This window comes from Saccopteryx bilineata, chromosome 1 (genome assembly GCF_036850765.1).
Source record: "Saccopteryx bilineata isolate mSacBil1 chromosome 1, mSacBil1_pri_phased_curated, whole genome shotgun sequence".
NCBI classification, from domain to species: domain Eukaryota; kingdom Metazoa; phylum Chordata; class Mammalia; order Chiroptera; family Emballonuridae; genus Saccopteryx; species Saccopteryx bilineata.
In genome coordinates this window covers 84,803,439-84,826,202 of record NC_089490.1, presented here as the reverse complement: position 1 = coordinate 84,826,202, position 22,764 = coordinate 84,803,439, and the positions used below count along the sequence as shown (strand labels likewise).

The 22,764-nt window shown below is 49.1% G+C and overlaps 1 protein-coding gene across 1 annotated transcript in view; it reads right to left on the bottom strand.

Annotated features, from left to right (window-relative positions):
* The window catches only part of A4GALT (alpha 1,4-galactosyltransferase (P1PK blood group)), a 29,693-nt gene extending 15,924 nt beyond the window's left edge, over positions 1-13,769 (bottom strand). The window contains exon 1 of the mRNA XM_066256136.1: positions 13,363-13,769. The gene's annotated coding sequence lies outside the window, so the exon portion shown is untranslated. The remainder of the gene's footprint in view (positions 1-13,362) is intronic.
* Between the last annotated feature and the right edge of the window lie 8,995 nt (positions 13,770-22,764).

Here is a 22,764-nt window from a genome sequence, read left to right as displayed (position 1 = left end):
CCTAAGGAGATATGACATTTGTTTGCAATTGCAAATGATTAGAAACCACCCTCAAGGTCTTTCCTGAAGGGACTGACTAAATACACAACGACACACTGATACCACGGGAAACAGTGTCAGCTGGCAGGGACCAAGGCCGCTTTTACTCATTCTCGGGTCCTACATGGCCAGCACAGGCCAGGCACAGACATAAGTTTGTTGAACGAATGAGTACGTGATCCCTAAACTGACCCAAAAGCTGGGATCCAATGTGGTAACTGACCCAGAAAAGTGCCATTTGCAAACTGTAAACCATGGGTGACATAGATCACAACTGTTAAAAACTGTCATTGGTTTGTCCTGCCTCACCATTGGAGGGTACAAGGTGAAGTCATGTGCCTTTGACTCTTCATAAGGAAGGACCTGAGTATTTGCCAGTCCCGAGAGAGGAAAGGTGACCTTCCCAACACTGCTTGGTTAGTAACTGTGGGAGGCAGGACATGCACCCACATATGTCTGCCCCCAAGTCTCAGACCCTCCTTCCTCCCCTGAGGCCATTCCCTCTCGCATGGTCACTCCCACTCTGCACTGGAGGCTGAACTGAGGTCAAGCTGCCCAGGGTGGGCTTCTCAGGTCAGAATGGAGGCTGAATTCAGGTAGCAGTATGCCCCATACATTTGATCTCTGGACCCATCCGGCCCTGTTGTACTGACAGAGTGGCGAGTGTGGACCAGCTTTCTGTACTGGGCACTTGCTGTGCCCAGAGGTTGCCCAGAGATCACAGAAGCGCACGTAGCTGGGAAAACTCTTGATCAGATAAAATCATGCTTGGCAAATGAAATGCCCATGGAAGAGGCATCTAAAAATTCTGGCCTGAATTATGAGTTCTGAGTTCACTCTTAATTGGAAGAAAGACCTCATGCTGTCTCATTTTCCCTTTTTCTACTGTATTAAAAAAAAAAAAAAATCAGCAGCAGAAGAGAGTGCCACCCCACTTCCCACTTCCCACGCCCAAGTACACAGACACAGCGCTGCCAATATGGGTGTTCTTATTTTTAACAGTGCTGTTAACAGGACATTGCCTGTGCAATGGTCCTGGTATCTGTCTTCCACACACTTGCTCTGTGACCTTGGAGTCTAACCCTTCTCCCCAGTTCTGAGCCTCAATTTCTTCATCTGTAACATAAAAAGCTTGGAAAGAACAATGTCTAAGGACGCTCCTAGAAAGACCTTCCTAATGTGGTCTCTCTGACATGGGTTCTGTCCATTCCATCAGAAGCAGCATCACTGACCTCTTGGGACAGGGTATCTCAGGGTCCCTTGCCCCTTGGTGCCAGGCCAACAGCACAGGCAAATAATGAGGCCAGAGGGATATAACGCATGGATAAGAGAGCTCTTGCTCAACCTGATACAAAACATCACCTTGGAAAGAAACTGGTCAAGCCTTTGGTGTCACTCCCAGCATCCTGATCATTTGAGCAACAAATGCTTGAGCACCTACCATGTGTCAGGGACCACTCTGAGGTCTGGAAATAAAAGAGCAGTGAACAGTCTTTGGCTTCATTCAAGGAGCTGACATTGTGGAAGAAAATTACCAAGTAAAGAAATATCTCAGGTCCAACCAGACAGTGGAGTAGTGTATAGAGCTTTAGCTTGGGATGCTGAGGACCCAGGTTTGAAATCCCAAGGTCACTGGCTTGAACGCGGGCTCACCAACTTGAGCGTGGGGCCACTGGCTTGGCTGGAGGCCCCTGATTAAGGCACATATAAGAGAGCAACCAATGAACAACTAAGGTGCTACAACTATGAGTTGATGCTTCTCATCTCTCTCCCTTCCTGTCTGTCTCTTTCTCTTTAAAAAAAAAAGAAAATAAAAAAGAAAAGTCTCAGGTAGTGAAATGTGCTACAGAGAAAACACAGTATGGAAATTGGGCTGGGAGGACGTACGTGTGTGTGTGTGTGTGTGTGTGTGTGTGTGTGTGTGTGTGTGTGTAGGGGTATTATGTTATACAGAACCATGATGGGCTTCTGGGAGAAAGTGTCCAGGGACGTGTGTGTGTGTGTGTGTGTGTGTGTGTGTGTGTGTGTGTGTGTGTGTAGGGGTATTATGTTATACAGAACCATGATGGGCTTCTGGGAGAAAGTGTCCAGGGAAGGAAAGCAGTAAGTGCAGCAAGGCCCCAGGGCCATTTGCTTGAGGTGCTGATGGAATAGCAAGGTAAGCAAGGCAGGGGAGAGGGATACCAGGAGAGGAGGTCAGAGAGATAATAAAGAGGCTGGACCACGGTAGGGCCTGAGGGCCACTGGAAGGACTTGTTTCACTGACTGGAAGGGGGTGCTGCTGGGAGATTTTGAGGAGGAAAGGGCTAGAGTGTGACTTGTCTTACAGAGATCTTTCATATCTGGCTGGCTTTTGAGACTAAACCACAGGGTACATGTAACAACAGGAAAGCAGTTATGAGGCCACTGTGACAACCTAGAGGGAAGGGAAGTGTAGGGCAAGAAGCAGGGGGATTTCTATGCAAATAGATCCCCCCCACAAACACATCTGTATGAATACATTCCCCCCATATCTCTGTCTCTCTGGTTAGCTCACAGCCAGAACACAGCTCCAGTCTCTCTGTCTTGGGACCCACCACCCCAGCCTCCACCCTGGCTTCTGGGCTCAGCCCTCGAGAGCCCCACACTCCGTAGCACTAAGGCCCCTGACTGCCCTCACCCACAAACTTCTTAACCATAGTACAGAGGAAGGGCTTACCATTTGTCAAGAACAAACCACAACCTTGCTAACCCTATCTTATTCTGTCTTCATATCTACCCCTATGGCACCATTTTTTTTTTTTTATTCATTTTAGAGAGGAGACAGAGAGGGACAGAGAGAGACAGAGAGAGAGGAGAGAGGAGCTGGAAGCATCAACTCCCATATGTGCCTTGACCAGGCAAGCCCAGGGTTTCGAACCAGCGACCTCAGCATTTCCAGGTCGATGCTTTATCCACTGCACTACCACAGGTCAGGCTATGGCACCATTTTACAACATGAAAGTGCAGAGAGAAAAGGGACCTTCCCAATGTTGTGTGGCCAGTCACTGTGGGAGGTAGGGTTTGCATCCAGGTATGTCTGCCCCCAAGTCTCAGACCCTCCTTCTCTGTGTCTCTCCTGGCCTACATGAGCAGAACAGCCACTTCCAGAAAGCTGCCTGGATTTCAGCACAGCTGCCAAACAGTAGGAGCTTGTGGCAGTGCTTCCCCAAACTCTGGGCATCACCCATAGCCTGGGCCACACGGGCAGACCCTCAGAGCCCCTGGGGTGAGTCTTGGTGGCATGACCAGGGTGAACTTAGCCTTGGAGTGAACTGGGAGCAGAGGAAAATGGATGTTGAACCAGATGCTGCCTGCCCAGCCTGAGATTGTAAATGACATTGAATTAGGGAGGGCCTGGCACACAACAGACACATCACACATGAGCAGTGACTGAGTGATGGGGGCGATGAGGGAATGGGAAACTCAACTCTCCTCTGTGCCTCAAAGCCACCAGGTTCCAGGAATTCTAAGCTTCTGCAATATGCAATTCCATCTTCCCAAAATGTCCCTTCCATTCTCCCCTGCCCAGCAACTTCCTTACCATAATAGGTAGGAAGAGTTGCCATTTGCCAAGAATCCACTAAAATGCTATGACGGTTTTATTCCTGGCTGTGAGGGTACTGGGTGATTTTTGTTCTTTGTACCTTGGATTGTTGTCTATGTATCTGCACAACGTAAACACAGCAACATTTAGCAAATGGTAGGACCACAGCTGGTTGGGCTGCCAAAACCCTGACCCTGCTGTGACACCTCCCTGCTTTGCTCTTTATCTTGAAGACAGTGTGGTGCCACTGAAGGCTGGAGGGAGGGGCATGTGACAGCCAGTCTTCTATGGCCTTTCTTGTGATATATTCTCTCTGCTCCTCTTCCCACTCCTCCATCCACATGGAGACGTGTTTACACAGAGCCGCGTACAGGAGCCACACAAAGGGAGACCCTGTGACAGGTGATGTTCCACATCTTGTTTTATTTTTCATTTAAGCATATTCTGGGCCCTGTGTTCTACAACTAGATGGTGGAGTTTCTCAAACTTGTCAAACGGTAATAGGCACAACGTGTGCAAATGAGACCTGAAAACAGCTGTTGGAAAATACATGCTCTGCCCTTCCCCTTCTGTCAGTCAATACAGCTCCATGCTCGAAGGCCCAGGGCTTCCTGCGACCTGTCACCCCCTCAACTGGCGGTCCCAGCCCTTACCTTGCCTGCTTCCTGTCTGGCTGTGGGAAACACGCTTTCCGTGTAACGGCTGCTACAGACAGTGCGGTGGGGAGCTGCCCAGCAGGCACCACGGTTTTTGGTCCTTCATTATTTTTACAGGAGCATGCCCCAGAAACGAGTCTCTTGAGTCAAAGGAAATGGAACTTAGGTGTAGAGGAAGTCACTAACTTGTCTCCAGAAAGGTCTTAAAAAGCCCACGTTCATACCAATGTCGGGTGCGCCTTCCCATCCTCGCATCACAGGAGGTGGCAGGCGGGCTGGTGAGTGTTTATGGAAAGCTTCCCAACAGGTGGGGCTCCGGGATCTATCTCCTCAGGGCTCATGAGGTACAGCTGCTGGTCAAAGTGGTTATTTATTTAGTGAGTGGAGGGGAGACAGAGAGGCAGACTCCCACATGAGATCCACCCAGCCAGCCCCCTACCAGGGAATGCTCTGCTGATCTGTGGCCACTGCTTTGTTATTCAGCAACTAAGCTATTTTTAGTGCCTAAAGCAGGCCATAGAGCCATTCTCAATGCCAGGAACCAACTTGCTCAAACCAATTGTACCATGGCTGCAGGAGGGAAAGGAAGAGAGAGAAAGAAAGAGAGAGAGAGAGAGAGAGAGAGAGAGAGAGAGAGAGAGAGATATGAAGGGGAGAGGTGGAGAAGCAGACAGTCGCTTCTCCTATGTGCCTTGATCAGGAATTGAACCTGGGACTTCCACATGCCAGGCTGACACTCTACTGCTGAGCCAAATGGCCAGGGCCTCAAAGTTTTCATGCAATAACTTGCTTAATTGTCCCAAGAGTTTTGAGGGAACCAAGGCACAGCTGGAATTCAAATACCCTTTGCCAGGTAAAAAGAGTTTGTCTATGGCCCCACCTAGTTCACCTGGCACTGTGCTAGAGTTACAGGCTCCAATCTTACTGTGACAAAGAGGTGCCTGAGTCTGAGCCTCAGTTCCCTCATCTATAAAATGGGAATAACAATACAGGCAGGCTGAGAGGGTTATATAAGGTCAGGTATCTGGCACCTAGTGTGGGTTCAATTGATGGAAACCTGTCCTCAAGTCAAGGGTTGCCTTGGAGACTGTGGGGGGGGGAGCAAATGAAGCCAAGAGACAACTGGAGGGTTGGGGGACCTCTGGGCCAATAATTTCTGCTCTTTCAGTTGAAGTCTGTTCACAGAATGGGAAGACTACTTTTCCTGTTTCACTCTACTGTGCCTGTCCACATAGCTTCCCATTCACCAACCCAGACTTAGAACATGTGTGACATCCAGAAGGCTGTGTGCTTCTGCAGGGGTTAGCTACTGGTGACCAAGAGCCCGGGCACTGGGGAGGGTGTGTGGTCACCGGCCAGGAAAGGAAGGGGAAGGGGCTCGCCTACTCCTGTGGTCAATTCTGCATCTGCTGGAAGCTCCTAGATCCATTAGGGTCTGTCAAGAAAGAAGACAAACAGAGGCAAATGGGAGAGGAAGGGACAGACTCACCAAGTTCAAGACAGAGTGAGATGGGTGCTGCTTCCCACTGTCCATTAGACATGGAAACCCCGAGGATTCTAACAGGAATAAGGGAACGCAGTTGGTACCCAGTAGAGCCAACGTTGAACCTAGCCCTGCCACTCATCAGCTGACAGACCCTGAACAAGGCACGTCCCCTCCCTCCGGGAATCTGTCAAAGGGTGATAAGACCCACTGCTTCCCAGGGAAACAAGGACTCAGGGGACTAGGTCAGTAAACATCACAGGGAGCTGGGGGACCTCAGGTCTAGAACCCCCTTTCTTTACAGATGCTTTTCTGCCCACCTCTCTAGGAAGATCCAAGCCAATTCAAAAGGTACCCTCCCTGCCTGACCAGGCGGTGGCGCAGTGGATAGAGCGTAGGACTGGGATGCCGAGCACCCAGGTTCAAGACCCCGAGGTCACCAGCTTGAGCGTGCGCTCATCTGGTTTGCGCAGGCTCACCAGCTTGAACCCAAGGTTGCTGGCTCAAGCAAGGGGTTACTCGGTCTGCTGAAGGCTCACAGTCAAGGCACAGATGAGAGAGCAATCAATGAACAACTAAGGTGTCACGAGGAACAACTAATGATTAATGCTTCTCATCTCTCTCCGTTCCTGTCTGTCTGTCCCTATCCCCTATCTATCCTTCTCTGACTCTGTGTCTCTGGAAAAAAAAAAAAAAAAAAAAAAAGGTACCCTCCCTGATCCTCCCACTCACTTCCTGTTCTCACCAGCTCAGGTCCCTATAGACCAGGACAGGACTTCTCCCACCTCCTCCATCCTCTGGGACCTCATTTATCCACCTGCCCCTTCTTCTCAGCCGACCCCTCTATCTGGCTCTTTCCCATCAGCTCATAAATGTCTCCCTTATCAAAAAGCAAACACACAGATCAAGTAAAATAAAAATTAAAAACATTCTTCTTAAGCACACCAGCAGCAGCAAAAATAAAAGCTAAACCAAAACCTGGGAGGAGATGTTGGCTGTAAAGAGACAAGTACCTCACTGCCTGGGAGGAGATGTTGGCTGTAAAGAGACAAGTACCTCACTGATGAGCTCAAACAAGTGAATAAAAAACACAGAGATCCAGGTCGTTCGTCATCTTGGACTCTGTAATTTCATTTCTAGGAAATAACAAGAAACATACCCTCCTAGCCCAAGAAGCATGTACAGCCCCTCTAGAGAGCCAACTGGCTCTTGATACAGCATTCTAAAGCAGGGGCCGGGAACCTATGGCTAGCAAGCCAGATGTGGCTCTTGATGGCTGCATCTGGCTCGCAGACAAATCTTTAATAAGAAAAATAACATTAAAAATATAAAACATTCTCTGGCCCTGGCCGGTTGGCTCAGCGGTAGAGCGTTGGCCTGGCGTGCGGGGGACCCGGGTTCGATTCCCGGCCAGGGCACATAGGAGAAGCGCCCATTTGCTTCTCCACCCTCCACCCCCTCCTTCCTCTCTGTCTCTCTCTTCCCCTCCATTGGAGCAAGGATGGCTCCTTGGCCTCTGCCCCAGGCGCTAGAGTGGCTCTGGTCGCAACACAGCGACGCCCCAGAGGGGCAGAGCATCGCCCCCTGGTGGGCAGAGCGTTGCCCCTGGTGGGCGTGCCGGGTGGATCCCGGTCAGGCACATGCGGGAGTCTGTCTGACTGTCTCTCCCCGTTTCCAGCTTCAGAAAAATACAAAAAAATACAAAAAAATACAAAAAATATAAAACATTCTCATGTATTACAATCCATTCATTTCCTACTGCTCATGTTCATGGTTACACAACACCAAATTTTTATTGGATAATGCATAACATACACGGGTCGTTGTATGGCTATCATGGAATTACATTTTAAAATATGTGGCGTTCATGGCTCTCTCAGCCAAAAAGTTTCTCAATCCCTGTTCTAGAGGTTCACATTCTCCAACTATGCGCAAGAAACATCCAGAAACACATAAATGCATGCATAAGTTTAATGTAGCATAATCTAAAAGTGCCAAATATAAAAAATTGTTATTGTTAAATGAGATCCATTAATTGAATACAATGTAATATGTAAGAGTTGAAATATATAAAACAGCCTGACCAGGTGGTGGTGCAGTGTGGATAGAGCAGGCATGGCCAACATACTGCCCGTGGGCTGGATCCAGCCTGCGTAATGAGTTAATGTGGCCCGTGATTTACTTTTTTTTTTAATTCATTTTAGAGAGGAGAGAGAGAGAGAGAGAAGGGGGGAGGAGCAGAAAGCATCAACTCCCATATGTGCCTTCACCAGGCAAATTCAGGGCTTCGAACCAGCAACCTCAGCATTTCCAGGTCGATGCTTTATCCACTGCACCACCACAGGTCAGGCCCGTGATTAAAATTTTTTTTTTTTTTTTTTTCTGAAGCTGGAAATGGGGAGAGACCGACAGACTCCCGCATGCACCCAACCGGGATCCACCCGGCACGCCCACCAGGGGTGACGCTCTGCCCACCAGGGGGCAATGCTCTGCCCCTCTGGGGCGTCGCTGTGCCGCGACCAGAGCCACTCTAGCGCCTGGGGCAGAGGCCAAGGAGCCATCCCCAGCACCCAGGCCATCTTTGCTCCAATGGAGCCTTGGCTGCGGGAGGGGAAGAGAGAGACAGAGAGGAAGGGGGGGGGGGTGGAGAAGCAAATGGGCGCTTCTCCTATGTGCCCTGGCCGGGAATCGAACCCGGGTCCCCCGCACGCCAGGCCGACGCTCTACCGCTGAGCCAACCGGCCAGGGCCCGTGATTAAAATTTTAATATTCTCTGCACAACTCACTGTGGAAATGAAATGCAGTGGCGCAGTGGATGGAGCGTTGGACTGGGATGCGGACGATCCAGGTTTGAGACCCCGAGGTCGCCAGCTTGAGCATGGGCTCATCTGGCTTGAGCAAGAGCAAAAAACTCACCAGCTTGGACCCAAGGTCGCTGGCTCGAGCAAGGGGTTACAGGGTCTGCTAAAGGCCCACGGTCAAGGCATATATGAGAAAGCAATCAATGAACTAAGGTGTCGCAACAAAAAACTGATGATTGATGCTTCTCATCTCTCTCCATTCTTGTCTGTCTGTCCCTATCTATCCCTCTCTCTGACTCTGTCTCTGTAAAAAAAATAAAAATAATAAAAAAAAATGAGTGGTACTCTTAAATCGTTATACATAAACTACGGTATCTTCAGTAATCTTCAGCTCAACATATTTGTGAACAAACCTTTTCTTTAATAAATCTAAATAGAAGTACAACAAGATCAAGATTGAATGATTTACATTTGGAGGCTATGTTAAGAATAGCTACTACAAGTATAGAGCCAGATATTAAAAAAATAATAGGTGATGCAAAGCGCCTCAACACGTAGCATTAGTTTTTTGTTAATTTGTTGTACTAAATTACTTACATTTATTCATAAACAAATTACATAATAAAATTTTGTTTACTTAAACAAATTGTTTTTTGTATTAAACATTTTTATTTTTTATTTTTTTGTATTTTTCTGAAGCTGGAAACGGGGAGGCAGTCAGACAGACTCCCGCATGCGCCCGACCGGGATCCACCCGGCACGCCCACCAGGGGGCGATGCTCTGCCCATCTGGGGTGTCGCTCTGTCGTGACCAGAGCCAGTCTAGCGCCTGAGGCAGAGGCCACAGAGCCATCCCCAGCGCCCGGGCCATCATTTGCTCCAATGTAGCCTTGGCTGCGGGAGGGGAAGAGAGAGACAGAGAGGAAGGAGAGGGGGAGGGGTGGAGAAGCAGACAGGCGCTTCTCCTGTGTGCCCTGGCCGGGAATTGAACCCGGGACTTCCACACACCAGGCCGACGCTCAACGTTTTTAAATTTTAATATTTAGTCCGGCCCGTGAAAAAAGTTTTCTTTCTAATCTGGCCCGGGTCAAAAACTGTTGGCCACGCCTGGGATAGTGTCAGACTGGACGTGGAAGATGCAGGTTCAAAACCCTGAGGTCCCTGGCTTAAGCAAGGGGTCATTCAGTCTGCTATAGCCCCCGGTCAAGGCACATATGAGAAAGCAATTAATGAACAACTAAGGTGCCACAACAAAGAATTGATGCTTCTCATCTCTTTCCCTTCCTGTCTGTCTGTCCCTATCCCTCTCTCTCTCTCTCTCTCTCTCTCTCTCTGTAACAAAAATAAAAAGTTTTTAAATTTAAAAAAAGAAAAATAAAAAAACAATGTTGAGGGGGGTGAGGAATTTGGAACATTTATTTATATAGCCAAGATATAAAATATATATGTATATATTTTTAAGTGTTTTAAAAGTCTGGCAAAAAGGGCAAATTTTAACAATCATTATCCTCAAGTGATTCAAATTTAGAATATTCCCTTTTCAGTTAAGTCCTTCAAGCAACATTTAATGAACACATTGGGCTCAGGCAAGGTTCCTTCCTCCCAGTGAGACACTGGTCACAACTATTACCAGGAAGTGCATTCAAGAGAGCATAGTGGGGTAGAGCTTGGGTGGCCAGGTCTAAGGTGCAGCCATTCACCCCACCCTCAGGAGAGAGAACCAGGAGAGGCAGCCACTGAGGAGGAAGGGGAGCTTGGGGCGGGGTAGGGCTGCTTCCATACTTTATGCAAACTTTTCTCATCCACTCCTTCTTCCAGTTTGGCCACAAGTGTTCCAGGCAGCCACCTCATCTCACTGTGCCCTGGTCCTGTGGTCAGCAGTTAGACAGACATGAGCAGAGCAAGGACTATAGGCCAGGCACAGAGGGTCATCAGGGCTGAAAGCCCTAGTGCCGAGCAATTGGCCAAACTGGAAAAACAAGGACATCGCCTCCAGGGTGACCTTTTTCTTCCTCCCTTAGCTGGCCATGTGGTTTAGATCAGTGGTCCTCAACCCCCGGACTGCGGACCGGTACCAGTCCGTGGGCCATTTGCTGCCGGTCGCAGAGAAAGAATAAATAACTTACATTATTTCTGTTTTATTTATATTTAAGTCTGAACAATGTTTTATTTTTAAAAAATGACCAGATTCCCTCTGTTACATCTGTCTAAGACTCACTCTTGATGCTTGTCTCGGTCACGTGATACATTTATCCGTCCCATCCTAAAGGCTGGTCCGTGAAAATATTTTCTGACATTAAACCGGTCCATGGCCCAAAAAAGGTTGAAGACCACTGGTTTAGATCCCCTGATTTCATATTGCTAGTCTTGGGATTCAGACCCTCCCCAGACTTCTCCATTGTTGCTGGCATATCATTATTCATGTGGTTTTAGACCCCCTCACAGGAGGAACAAAGAAGTGGGCTAGAGAATAGTGCTTAAGCATCAACCCCTAGAGATAACATCTAGGTCTCAGATGTGTTTCAGCTCCAGGCCCAGAAAAGCAGCAAAACCAGACAAAGGGAAGCCACAGCTGACCTCAGGACCAGCCCCATTGACTACTGACCACCTCTGGCACTGACCAATCAGTGGAGACCACGACCCTAAAAGAACACACACCTGGAAAGCTGATATTCTATTGAGATCCTTCCCTGGGACCGCCCCTAAGATTCTCCGCCTTTAAAAGCCCTTAGGACTAAGGACCCTGTTGGGGTCTCCCTCCCAGGAGCACGCCTGTGCTTCCCTCCTCCCTTCACCTTAACCCCAGGGGCATTTTCCTTTTCTCTCTTTTTCCTAAGCTCTAAGACAGTGTTTTTCAACTGCTGGTCTGCCAGAAATTTCATCCAGAAAGAGTCTAATGTTGTATGAAGACTATAGACCCAGTGATCTCAGTTGAATTCGCTTATGCTCAGGGTGATTTCTGCTTTAGCGGTCCCCAAAATAATTCTCCTATTTTCACTGGTCCCCACGTGTAAAAAGGATAAAAACCACTGCTCAGGGGAGCAGTGGGCAACAGCAGCTAGTCCTGGGCTAACCTCCTGAATCTGTCTCCAAGGTCCCCTTTTCTCTTTCTTCCTACATAGCCAATACATTTTTCCTTTACTTGCTGCACTCTGTCTCTTAGTAAATTCTTTCTCTTAAAAAAAAGAATGAGGCCCTGGCCGGTTGGCTCAGTGGTAGAGCGTCGGCCTGGCGTACAGAAGTCCCGGGTTCGATTCCCGGCCAGGACACACAGGAGAAGCGCCCATCTGCTTCTCCACCCCTCCCCCTCTCCTTCCTCTCTGTCTCTCTCTTCCCCTACTGTAGCCGAGGCTCCATTGGAGCAAAGATGGCCTGGGCGCTGGGGATGGCTCCTTGGCCTCTGCCCCAGGTGCTGGAGTGGCTCTGGTGGCAACAGAGCGACGCCCCGGAGGGGCAGAGCATCGCCCCCTGGTGGGCGTGCCGGGTGGATCCCGGTCGGGCGCATGCGGGAGTCTGTCTGACTGTCTCTCCCCGTTTCCAGCTTCAGAAAAATACAAAAAAAAAAAAAAAAAAAAAAAAGATTGAGGGTCTCCCTCATTTCACCTGTAACAGTCCTGGCTCAGACCTTGGGGGACTGGTACCTCCTGCTGCCCTGGGTGCTTGGAGATCTGCACCCGGGTCTCCCATGGCCTCCCATGGCAGGGTGGGTTTGGGAGTTGCTGGCTGGGGCTGATGTGGTGGGTCAACAACCTCCTGATGTTAGAGTAAAATAATGGACTCTGCCAACCCTGCCACACAAAGGGCCTGGGTCCATCACACACATACAGAACAACCCCACTAACTTAAGCAGCAAGAAGACTCGAAACAAAACATATTTTTAAGTCTTTCCACTTCGGAGTTTGTTTTCTAATGCTGAGCTGTCCTGGCAGACAAGCAGGGACAGGCACCCCAGGCATAAGAGGAAAATGAACAACAGATTGGATTCCATCTCTACCCTCCCTTTCTTTGCCTTTGTATTTGGGCCTGACCTGGTGACTCCCCCGGGAAGGAATCTCAGCTGTGGGAACATAGAATGCAGGCATGAGCATGGAGGGGTATCCTGGGCCCTGCTTTGTCACCCTTGGCATGGTGGCTCCCCCTTCTTTGGGAGAAGGTGACAAAGGGGAAGCCCTTGGGCAAATGGAGGCGAGGAGAGGAGAGCCAGACAGGGTCACACCAGGTTCTCCAGGGTATTTCATGAATGAAGGGACAAATGCCTTTCAGTGACTCAAAGAAGCCGGTAAAGAGCAACCATTCAGCATCTAGGGGAGGCCATGGGTATCCCTGAGAAAGGGGCTGGCGCCAGGGAGCTCTCTTAACCCTCTCAGAGCCAGAGGCTCAGCAGATTCTGGCAAGATAGTGGGAGCTTCCACCTCTAGGTGTCAGATGAGGAAACTGAGGCAAGAGCACTACTCTAGCAATGAAGAGGAGTGGATTCTGAGACTGGACCTCCCCAAAGCACATCATAGCTTCTAACTAACTCGATCTTTCCCATCTGGAGGCGAGGGAGGGAGAAAAGCACGCCGGAAGGTGGGGAGTCACCTGCGGATGCAGATCCAGCTTCCTAGAGCTTACCCAGGTCGTTCCCTCCACCTGGAGGGCCGGTCCCCGTCACGGCCCGTCCAAACCTCAGCATCTCACGCGCCCCAGCAGTCTCCCCTCCAGTCGGCCCCTCCCCGCTGCTGTCCCCAGCCGCACTCTGGGACCAGGGGCGAGCACCGCCGGGCGGGCGGGCCTCCGGAGACTTCCCGCGCAACCAGACACCGAGGCGCCACTCACCCAAGGTCGCCGTGTGGGGTGATTGGGGTCCACACTAGGACCCGGGCTTCTCGCTCCCACGCCCTGGGCAGGGCTGCTCCGAGGAATCCGGGGCGGGACGCGCCTCCCCAGAAGGGCTGGGGCTCCAGGTCCAGTCGCCGCGCTCAACTTAGGAGCGCAGTGGGGTGGGGGCGGCAGCCGGGGATCCGCGCGCCCAGGCGGTGCATACTCAAATGTCCCTCAGGAACAGGTGGCCTGGCCAGCGGCGAGCTCTCCCCGGCCCACCGTGAAGTGCTCCAACGCACGCGGCCGGGGCGCACCCAGACCCGTGCGCCCTCTGAGTGCCTCCCGTACCTCCGGCTCCCGCGGCGGCGAGCGGCGGAAAACGTTGCCCCTAAGCCCAGACTACGGGAGCGCCTCGCCTCCGTCCCGGGGCGTGGTCAGCGCCGCCCCGCCCAGTCCACCGCCCCCCGCTGGGTCCCGGCTTCCCTGACCCAGGGGTCCTCAAAGCTCCCTGCGTGCTCCAGGGCTGGACAGTCACCAGACTGCAGGCCCGCAGGTATGGAACGCTCCTGTGTCTTCCTGACACCTGTTCTGTGGATATATAGTCCCACTTCCCCGTTTAACAGATGAAAAAACTGAGGCTTAGAGCGTTAAGTAATTTGAACAGCATGCAACTGAGAAGGGGGCAGTATCAGTATTTGAACCTGGGCCTGCCTGATGCCACCGTCTAGAATATGTTTATTAACCTCCATCCAGTCCCCTAACTGTGACCCAAGCTAATGCCTGGACCAACTGGTGTATTACCCCGTCACAGCTTCCCAGGATCCTTAAAGCTATCCGGTCCTTTCTCTGCTCACTTGGCTCCCAGTCCACTGAACACTTGCTGTGTTGTCCTCACTCCTCCCTGCCCATCTTCTCACTCAGCTGATGACGGTGCCCAGGCCACTGAGAAAATGGAGACACTCCATCCCAGCCCTGGAAACTGGCTGGCACTTAGTAGGTGCCCCATAATTATCCTTTGAATGAATGATCAGAAGAAAATTTCCACCAGGACCCCACTCCTCCTCTACTGACCCCACACCTCCTCTACTTGTCCTCAAGATCCTGCCCTTCAAGCTACACTGACATAGCAATTCTGCCCTTTCTCCCCTGACATTCCCATCAGTCCACACGCTGTTACTTCTTCCAACTTAAAACTAAAACAAGAAAACAGAAAACTCCTCTTATGACCCCTTTGCCCCTCCAGCTACTGCTGCCTCACTTTCTCCTCCTTTAGGCACAAGTGCTGCCAGAATCCTGTTCACTCTGTCTGTAGGCTCTCTCCTCACATTCTCCCTTACAACACCTCCAGTCTAACTCTTGTCTCTTCCCTGACACTAAAAATCTGTCATTTTTAGGACCCCAGTGATGTCCGTGTTACTAGGTCCATGCCAAGTCTCCAACTTTCTTACTGATACCTCCAGCAGTATTTGTCAGGGCTGCTTGCTTTCCCTTTTCTTTTTTCTTTTATTTATTTTATTTTTTTTAGAGAGAGAGGGGCAGACAGTGACAGATAACAGGAAGGGAAAGAGATTGTTGGTCAAATAAGTTTGTAAATATGATATATATGTTTGCTTGCTTATAGTTTGCATTGGATGTGGGGGACAGGCTGTAAGCAAGCCCAGTCGTTACAGCCTAAGGCTTAGTTTTAAGACTAAGCTTTTCCCCACACCCTTGACTGATTGCATGATGTGGGGTGGTGCACTCTCATGAGGAATCCCATTATGCCTCAGATAAGTAACTTTGTATCAGAGACTTCCTTATTTGTATATTGGATTAAAGGTTTGGATTTCTACACTATAAAATGGGGGCAAACCAAGAGCTTGCTCTCGCTTGATTCCTGAAATTAGCATTAGAATAGAGAGCAGAGAAAAGGCCAGGTGGAGGAGGCCAGGAGAAGCAGCCAAGATAGTGGAGTGCTGAGGGAGAAGCCAGTTTGTGCAGAGTTTGTGCAGGGAGAAGGACATGGGGAACAGAGATGAATAAGGCTGGTGAGCTAGAAACCTTTGATTCTAGGAAACTCAGATAAGTCAGTAGCTTTGTGAGCACTGAATGAGTGGGTTTTGGAGCCCAGTATGTGTTTTTACTTGCCTACCGGGTGCAAGCTAGGATTAAAGCTAATGGCCCACCAGTTCTTGGCTCCGTTGTTTCATTACCAACTGTCCAAATCAAATGCGAACCTGCATGAGCCAGGCTGCGTGATGGTGGCCGTGGCTACTGGCTTTACAGAGATGAAAAACATCAGCCGTAGTTGCAGCACTTTAGTTGTTCAGTGACCACTTGCTCAAGCCAGCAACCTGATTCAAGCCAGCGACCTTTGGACTTCACGCCAGCAACCTTTGGCCTCAAGCCAGCAACCACTCAAACTGATGAGCCTGTGCTCAAGACTGATGAACCTGCACTCAAGCTGGCCACCTTGGGGTTTTGAATCTGGGTCCTCAGCGTCCCAGGTCAACTCTCTATCCACTGCGCCACCACCTGGTCATGTTCAACCATGCATTTATTTTATTGCTAGTCTGCACTAGAAAGTGAGCTCCACAGGGCAGGGGTTCCTGCTGACTTAGTTACTGCTGTCTCTCCCTCCTAGAACAGTGTCTGAAACAGAGTAGCTGGACACTCAACAAACATATGTGACATGAAGAAACCTGCATCCTTTCACCATTAGTCATATTCACAATACCTTTTCTTTATATTGGCTTTTTCATCCCAATAAATGTATTTGAAAAGGAAACTTTGTATGACTGCCCTAGAGATAACACCACTCCCACCAACCTAGACTAGAAGGCAACAGTGCAAATGAGAATTAAGCAGGCCTGGTCAGTTGGCTCAGTGCTAGAGTGTTGGCCCAACGTGTGGAAATCCCTGGTTCGATTCCTGGTCAGGGCACACAGGAGAAGTGACCATCTGCTTTTCCACCCCTCCCCTTCCCCCCCTTCCCCTCCATAGCTATGGCTTGAATGGTTCGAGCAGGTTGCCCCAGGTGCTGAGGATGGCTCCATGGCCTCGCCTCAGCTGCTGAAATAGCTCAGTTGCCAAGCAATGGAACAGCAACCCAGATGGGTAGAGCACTACTTTGTAGGGGGCTTGCTGGATGGCTCCTGGTCAGGGCACATGTGAGAGTCTGTCTTTCTGCCTCTCACTTAACAAAAAGAGAAAGAGAGAGAGAGAGAATAATGCTGTTAGGGTGTTAGGCTCAGGGGACCCATTGCCTATCTGAGGGTTGAGCCCCCTCCTGCCCCCTCCTTGTTATAAAGTGAGATTCACAAAGTGGTGTAAGAGGCATTCAAGATCAGCACCTAGTGAATACTTGCCCTAGACCTCAGCAGAGGCATTAAAAGAGAATTGAGATAGAAATGTTTTTCTTCTGGGAGCCATCTCTCAGGCTGCGCCCAGCCCCACAAACTCTTCCTGGCTCTCCCAAGGGAGACTGCCTCCAGCAGTTTATGGATCACATAGGGACTGCTCTGTGGTTATGTTGTCATCACCCTATTTTACAGATGAAGAGACTGAGGCTGAGATGGGGAGTTGCCCAAGCTCCTAGGCCATAGTGAGGTTGGCAGAGATTGGAATTTGAGTTTGCCTGACCCCAAACCCTCAGCAGACTCTGAGGCCAAATCTCTTCTTGTCTGACCTGGCCTAGCTGTCAGGGAGTTGGTGATAAGGACATGGAGGAAGAGGCCCTGCTCTGGCTTCAGTTTACCCATCTGTGAAGTGCTGCCAGGGACATAGAACCTGGTCACCTGGGTCTTCTGTAGAAGTCTGAGAGAGATATATCTTTCTCCTGCTTGGTTCTGGGTGGACCAGGAGTGGGGAGTATGTACACTAGAGCTCCATGGTATATTGCAACCCCTTTAAGGGGACGGTCCATCTCAGAATAGGGCACCCTTGGGACACACACAGGGAAGCTAGGCATCTCCAGGAGCCTCGGCCTGCAGGACACACTGCTCAGCCCTCGGGCTTCCTATTATACAGTCTAGTTTAACCAGATCAGCTAGATTCTTTTTTCATGGGACGTAGAAGAACTCACTTTTCAACTCCTGGCACTTTCTGCTCTACCCATAAGCCAGTGGAGCCTCCTCCATCTTAATAAACAAGACAGGCCTGGCCTGTGGTGGTGCAGTGGATAAAACCTTGACCTGGAATGCTGAGGTCATGGTTCAAAACCCTGGGCTTGATCAGTCAAGGCACATACTAGAAGCAGCTACTATGAGTTGATGCTTCTCTCTCCTATCCCCGCCTTCCTCTCTCTCCTCTCTCTAAAATCAATAAATAATATCTTTTTTTTTTTAATAAACAAGACAAGAAAACAAAAATCAAAGCACCCCCTACCCCATGCCTCCAATTTTCTCTTTCCAACAGTCAGGGGCCTATAAGGAGTCACCTTCCCTTCCTGGTCCCCCTTGCCTGTTCTCATCTACTTCCTGTCCCCTACAGAGGATGGGGTCTTGTCAGTGCCACACTGACCTGCTAGTGGTGGCAAAATCCTGTCAATATAGGATTGATGACAATATTGTTAATAGAACTGCAAACAGAATTTACTGTAAACTATGATTATAGAGATATTTCTGGCTTTGTTTCTGGCAAGAGTAGCCCAGAAGTCACAGTAACTACAGCTCTCCCAACCCCAAGTCTCACAAACATCCCAGCGCCCAGACTTTGGTCTCTAAAATCTTCTCCACTGAAGGAGACTAGGATTCCTTGGAGCATAAAAAGAAAATTAGAATGGTCCAGAATGCCCTGTTGTGGCCAAGAAGACCATCTTCAGCAATTTTAGGGGAGAAGAGGAGAGACGGTGAAATAATCGTTTTCCCCAGTGCTAGCCAAGCTATAATAATATGAGCATCAAAAATAATTGAAATAGCCTGACCAGGCGGTGGCGCAGTGGATAGAGCGTCAGACTGGGATGTGGAGGACCCAGGTTCAAGACCCTGAGGTCACCAGCTTGAGTGTGGGCTCATCTGGTTTGAGCAAGGCTCACCGGCTTAAGCCCAAGCTGGCTCGATCAAGGGGTCACTTGGTCTTCTGTAGCCTCCCCCCCACCCCCTGGTCAAGGCACAAATGAGAAAGCAATCAATGAACAACCAAAAAGGAGCCACAACGAAGAATTGATGTTTCTCATCTCTCTCCCTTCCTGTCTGTCTGTCCCTATCTGTCCCTCTCTCTGACTCTCTCTGTCTCTGCCAAAAAAAAATTAAATAAATAAATAATAATTGAAATAATTGCAGTTAACTTGAGTAAATTCACTCTGTGAAAGGTTATGGCTATAATGAACCTCTTTTTTAGTTTGTTTCTTTTTTTATTGATTTTAATGAGGGAGAGGGAGAGAGAGAGAATAATATTGGTCTGTTCCTGTATGTGCCCTGACCGGGGATCAAACTGGCAACCTCTGTGCTTCAGGACGATGCTCTAGTCTAACCAACCAAGCTATCGGGCTATAATGAAACTCAGAAGGGAAAAGTTAACATAAAGTACTCAAAGAGACTTATAAGTAAGATGACTGTCATATGACTTGTTTGAATTTTAATTGAGCTTAATGTGTGCTTTATTTATTTTATTATTGTTCACAAATTAGAGAGGAATGTGTGCTTTACCTGTGTAATCATAAAAGCATAAATTTACAGCCATGAACTAGATACCTAGGCCCTTTAGGTGCTCATGGGGCAGGGGCAGGAACTGTATCAAGGGAAAGAAGGACAGACTCATGGCCACTGGCAGTGGGTCAACAAGGCTCCCTCAGGTCAACGGCATGGGGGTCACCCTTGGCTGTCCAGGAGAAGGAAGATTCAACAGAGAATGTCCGAAATGATTAACTAGTCAAGTGTCTCCTTGGGAGAGGCAGCCAAGCCCTGTGTCCCAGCATAGGATGAAGGTCAAACATCCAGATCCAGTGACCTCAGCTTGTCTTGGGAGATTGTTTATCACAAACAAGAGAAGGTATCCAAATTCCATCACAAAAGCCCTAGGGAGAAACCAAAACAAGTACAGCAAAATTCCTGAGAAGAAATAAAAGCAAGGCTGAAAATGATGCAGAAATGAATGCCTTTCCTCCTCCTCCCCCCTCTCCCGTCCCTCCCCCCAGCCTTGACATTTTAGAAGAGTTTTAAGAATAAATGTTATGACAGCCTGTAATTGCAGTTTAAATCGTTGAAAAGAATTTACTTAATCCAGCTTGTGCTCAAAGTTGGAGTACTCAAGAAAAACTGGATTTAAGTTTCATTTATGAGCTAGGAGAACTTGAAGGAAGTTCACATAGTTGTGGCTGCCTCTAGGGACCAGGAGCTGATAGCAACAGCTCCATCTGAAAATGCAGTGGGTGACTCTGGCTTCCTGGTAGTATTTGACAGTTGACCATGAACTCTCTGTGCCCTTGACTTCCAGCCCATCTGACTGGTCATCCTCCGGAGGACTCCTGATTCTCAAGCAATCTCCCCCACCCCCAGACTGGCATCTCTAGATTCTTTTCCAGGACCCCCTCCCCTTGCCTTGCCCAGGTGGTCTCAGGAACATGGGGCCTCCTTCCAAAGCTGAGCCCTTGTCCAGTCCTCCAGGAGCTGCAGGTGCCCATTTCAACCTCTTGCAAAGATGGTGTCAACCATATTGGGACCTCATCTCCCCCACACTCCTACCCAACCAACCAGGAAGTCCTGCTGATTTCCCCTCCTTTCTCTTTCTCCAACGTGTCTTGTCCTTTCCTTCCTCCCTACAGCAACCCTCAGCCAACTGTCAATCCATCCCTCAGTCCTTTGTGCACTCACATGTTTGAAATCCTAGGAATACAAGATGGACAAGGGCCTGCCTGCTTAAAATGCATGTTGGGCAGATAAAATGTATTATGCTTACTTTGTTAAAAATGGCGCTGCCCACGTGAGGCCGTTGCCCAGGTGATATTAATGTGTATTGAGAATCCTTGTAGCCTGGGGCTTGGTTTTGGGATTAAGTCTTTCCCACCCTTTTTTTTTTTTTTTTAATTAAGATTATCTGAAGAACTCCCTTTTTTTTTTTTTTTAATCTTGTATTTTATTTTTATTTATTCATTTTAGAGAGGAGAGAGAAAGGAAGAGGGAGAGAGGAGAGAGAGACAGAGAGAGAAGGTGGGAAGGAGCTGGAAGCATCAACTCCCATATGTGCCTTGACCAGGCAAGCCCAGGGTTTCGAACCGGCGACCTCAGCATTTCCAGGTCGACGCTTTATCCACTGTGCCACCACAGGTCAGGCTTTCCCACCCTTTTTGATGTGGGGTGGTACAATCCAATCATGCCTCAGAGAAGTGACTTTGTATTAGAGACTTCCCTGTTTTGTATATTGGATTAGAGGTTGTGAAGCTACACTATAAAATAGGGGCAGAACGGGAGCTTGCTCTCTTGGTTCCTGGGATGATTAGCATGAGAGAGCAGAGGGAGTAGAGCAGAGAGCAGAAAGAGGCCATGTGGCCAGGAGAAGCAGCCAAGATGGCGGAGTGCTGAGTGAGATGTCAGTTTGTGTAGAGTTTGTGTGGAGAGAAGGAAGGAGATGGGAACAGAGGTGAATAAGTCTGGTGAGCTAGAAACCTTTGATTCTAGGAAACTCGGATAAGTCAGTAGCTTTGTGAGCACTGAATGTGAGTGGGTTTTAGAGCCCAGTGTGTAGTTTTTGCTTGCCCACCGGGTGCAAGCTAGAATTAAAGAAAATGGCCCACCAGTTTTTTGCTCCGTTGTTTCTTTACCGACTGTCCAAATCCAATGCAAACCTGCATGGGCCAGTCTGCTGTGATAGTAGCCCTGGCCGTGGCTTCTGGCTTTACAATGCACATCTGAAGCAACAGGTGGACTGGGACCTGTGAATCTGCATTTTGTTTTTTTCTCTTTTTTTTCACAGAGACAGAGAGAGAGAGTCAGAGACAGGGACAGACAGACAGGAACGGAGAGATGAGAAGCATCAATCATTAGTTTTTCATTGCGCATTGCAACACCTTAGTTGTTCATTGATTGCTTTCTCATATGTGCCTTGACCATAGGCCTTCAGCAGACCGAGTAACCCCTTGCTTGAGCCAGCAACCTTGGGTCCAAGCTGGTGATCTTTTGCTCAAACTAGATGAGCCCACGCTCAAGCTGGCGACCTCAGGGTCTCGAACCTGGGTCCTTGGCATCCCAATCTGACGCTCTATCCACTGTGCCACCGCCTGGTCAGGCTGATTCTGCATTTCTAAGAGGCTCCTAGGCACTGCTGCTGGTGGCCCCAGAACCACTTGTTGAGTAGCAAGGTCCCGGGATGAGCAGGGGCCCAGGAAGGAGGGGTAGAAGTTAGTCTTTCTTCAGGGCAAATGAAAATGATTCTAAAAAAAAAAGAAAATGATTCTGGTTTCTTTCTTCAAATCCTCTTCCCTAGGATGGAGCTCTTCCCCCATTCTCAACTGGATTAGGGAATTTCCCATGATGCTTAGTGAATCTTTTGCCTCCTGAGCTCAATAATGAAGATACCCAAGGCTATCTATCACCCCACCTTTGGGCAAGAAAACAAATGCCCTTGCCTCCAATCCTCTCTTCTCTCACTGAACCAATCCCCTGGAAGGGCTTCTACCTGGCCAGCTCTGTACCTGCCCCCAGCAGCTCCTCATCAGTCTCCTGCTTCTAGGATATCTGGTATAATTTTTCTTTCTGAACTTCCCAAGGCCCCCAGGGCTGAGGATGAGGTCCAGGGCCTTTACACTGCTCTTCAAAGCCCACCTTCCTGGACCTTCCTACCTCTACGTTCTGTAGCCCTCACTCCTGCCTTTCATCCCAGGATTCACAGGTTCAATCCAAACAAGAGGGCACATTCTTTCCTTCCTGCTTCTCCATTCTCCTCGGCTGGTCCTCAGCCTCAGAATGTCCTCCCCATTCCTTTGATTAACCCCTTAACTTCTAACAGGATTTGACAGTGTTTATATCCATTTAATTCCTATACAAGCTTAGGAAGGACATATTACTTTGACCATTTTATAGATGACAAATCTGAGGCTCAGAGAGGCTGGATCACCTACTTCAGGTCACACAGCCAGGAAGGCATGGGCTGGGGATAGAGCTGAACCTTCAATCTATCCTTTCCTTGAGCCATCCGAGGTTGGCTTGTTTTTTAACATTTCCTTGTGATCAATACTTTAATAGAGGGGGATACTTTGATGTGAGCCCAGAGGAGGCTCATCAGCCAGGTGTCTGCTGGAGCCAACTCATATCAGCTAGAGAGTTGATGGTGAGTATCCCTTTCCAACTTGTGTTTAGGGAGCTCACATTGGTAGGGTGAGATTGGTCATGGTGGGAGTATTTACACCACGGAAATTGGCAAACACAGCAAATCAGGGTTTTTTCCTGGAGAGCAAGTGGTTAAGTAATGCCAGCATGTGACTGGCTGGGGGGACAGGGACAG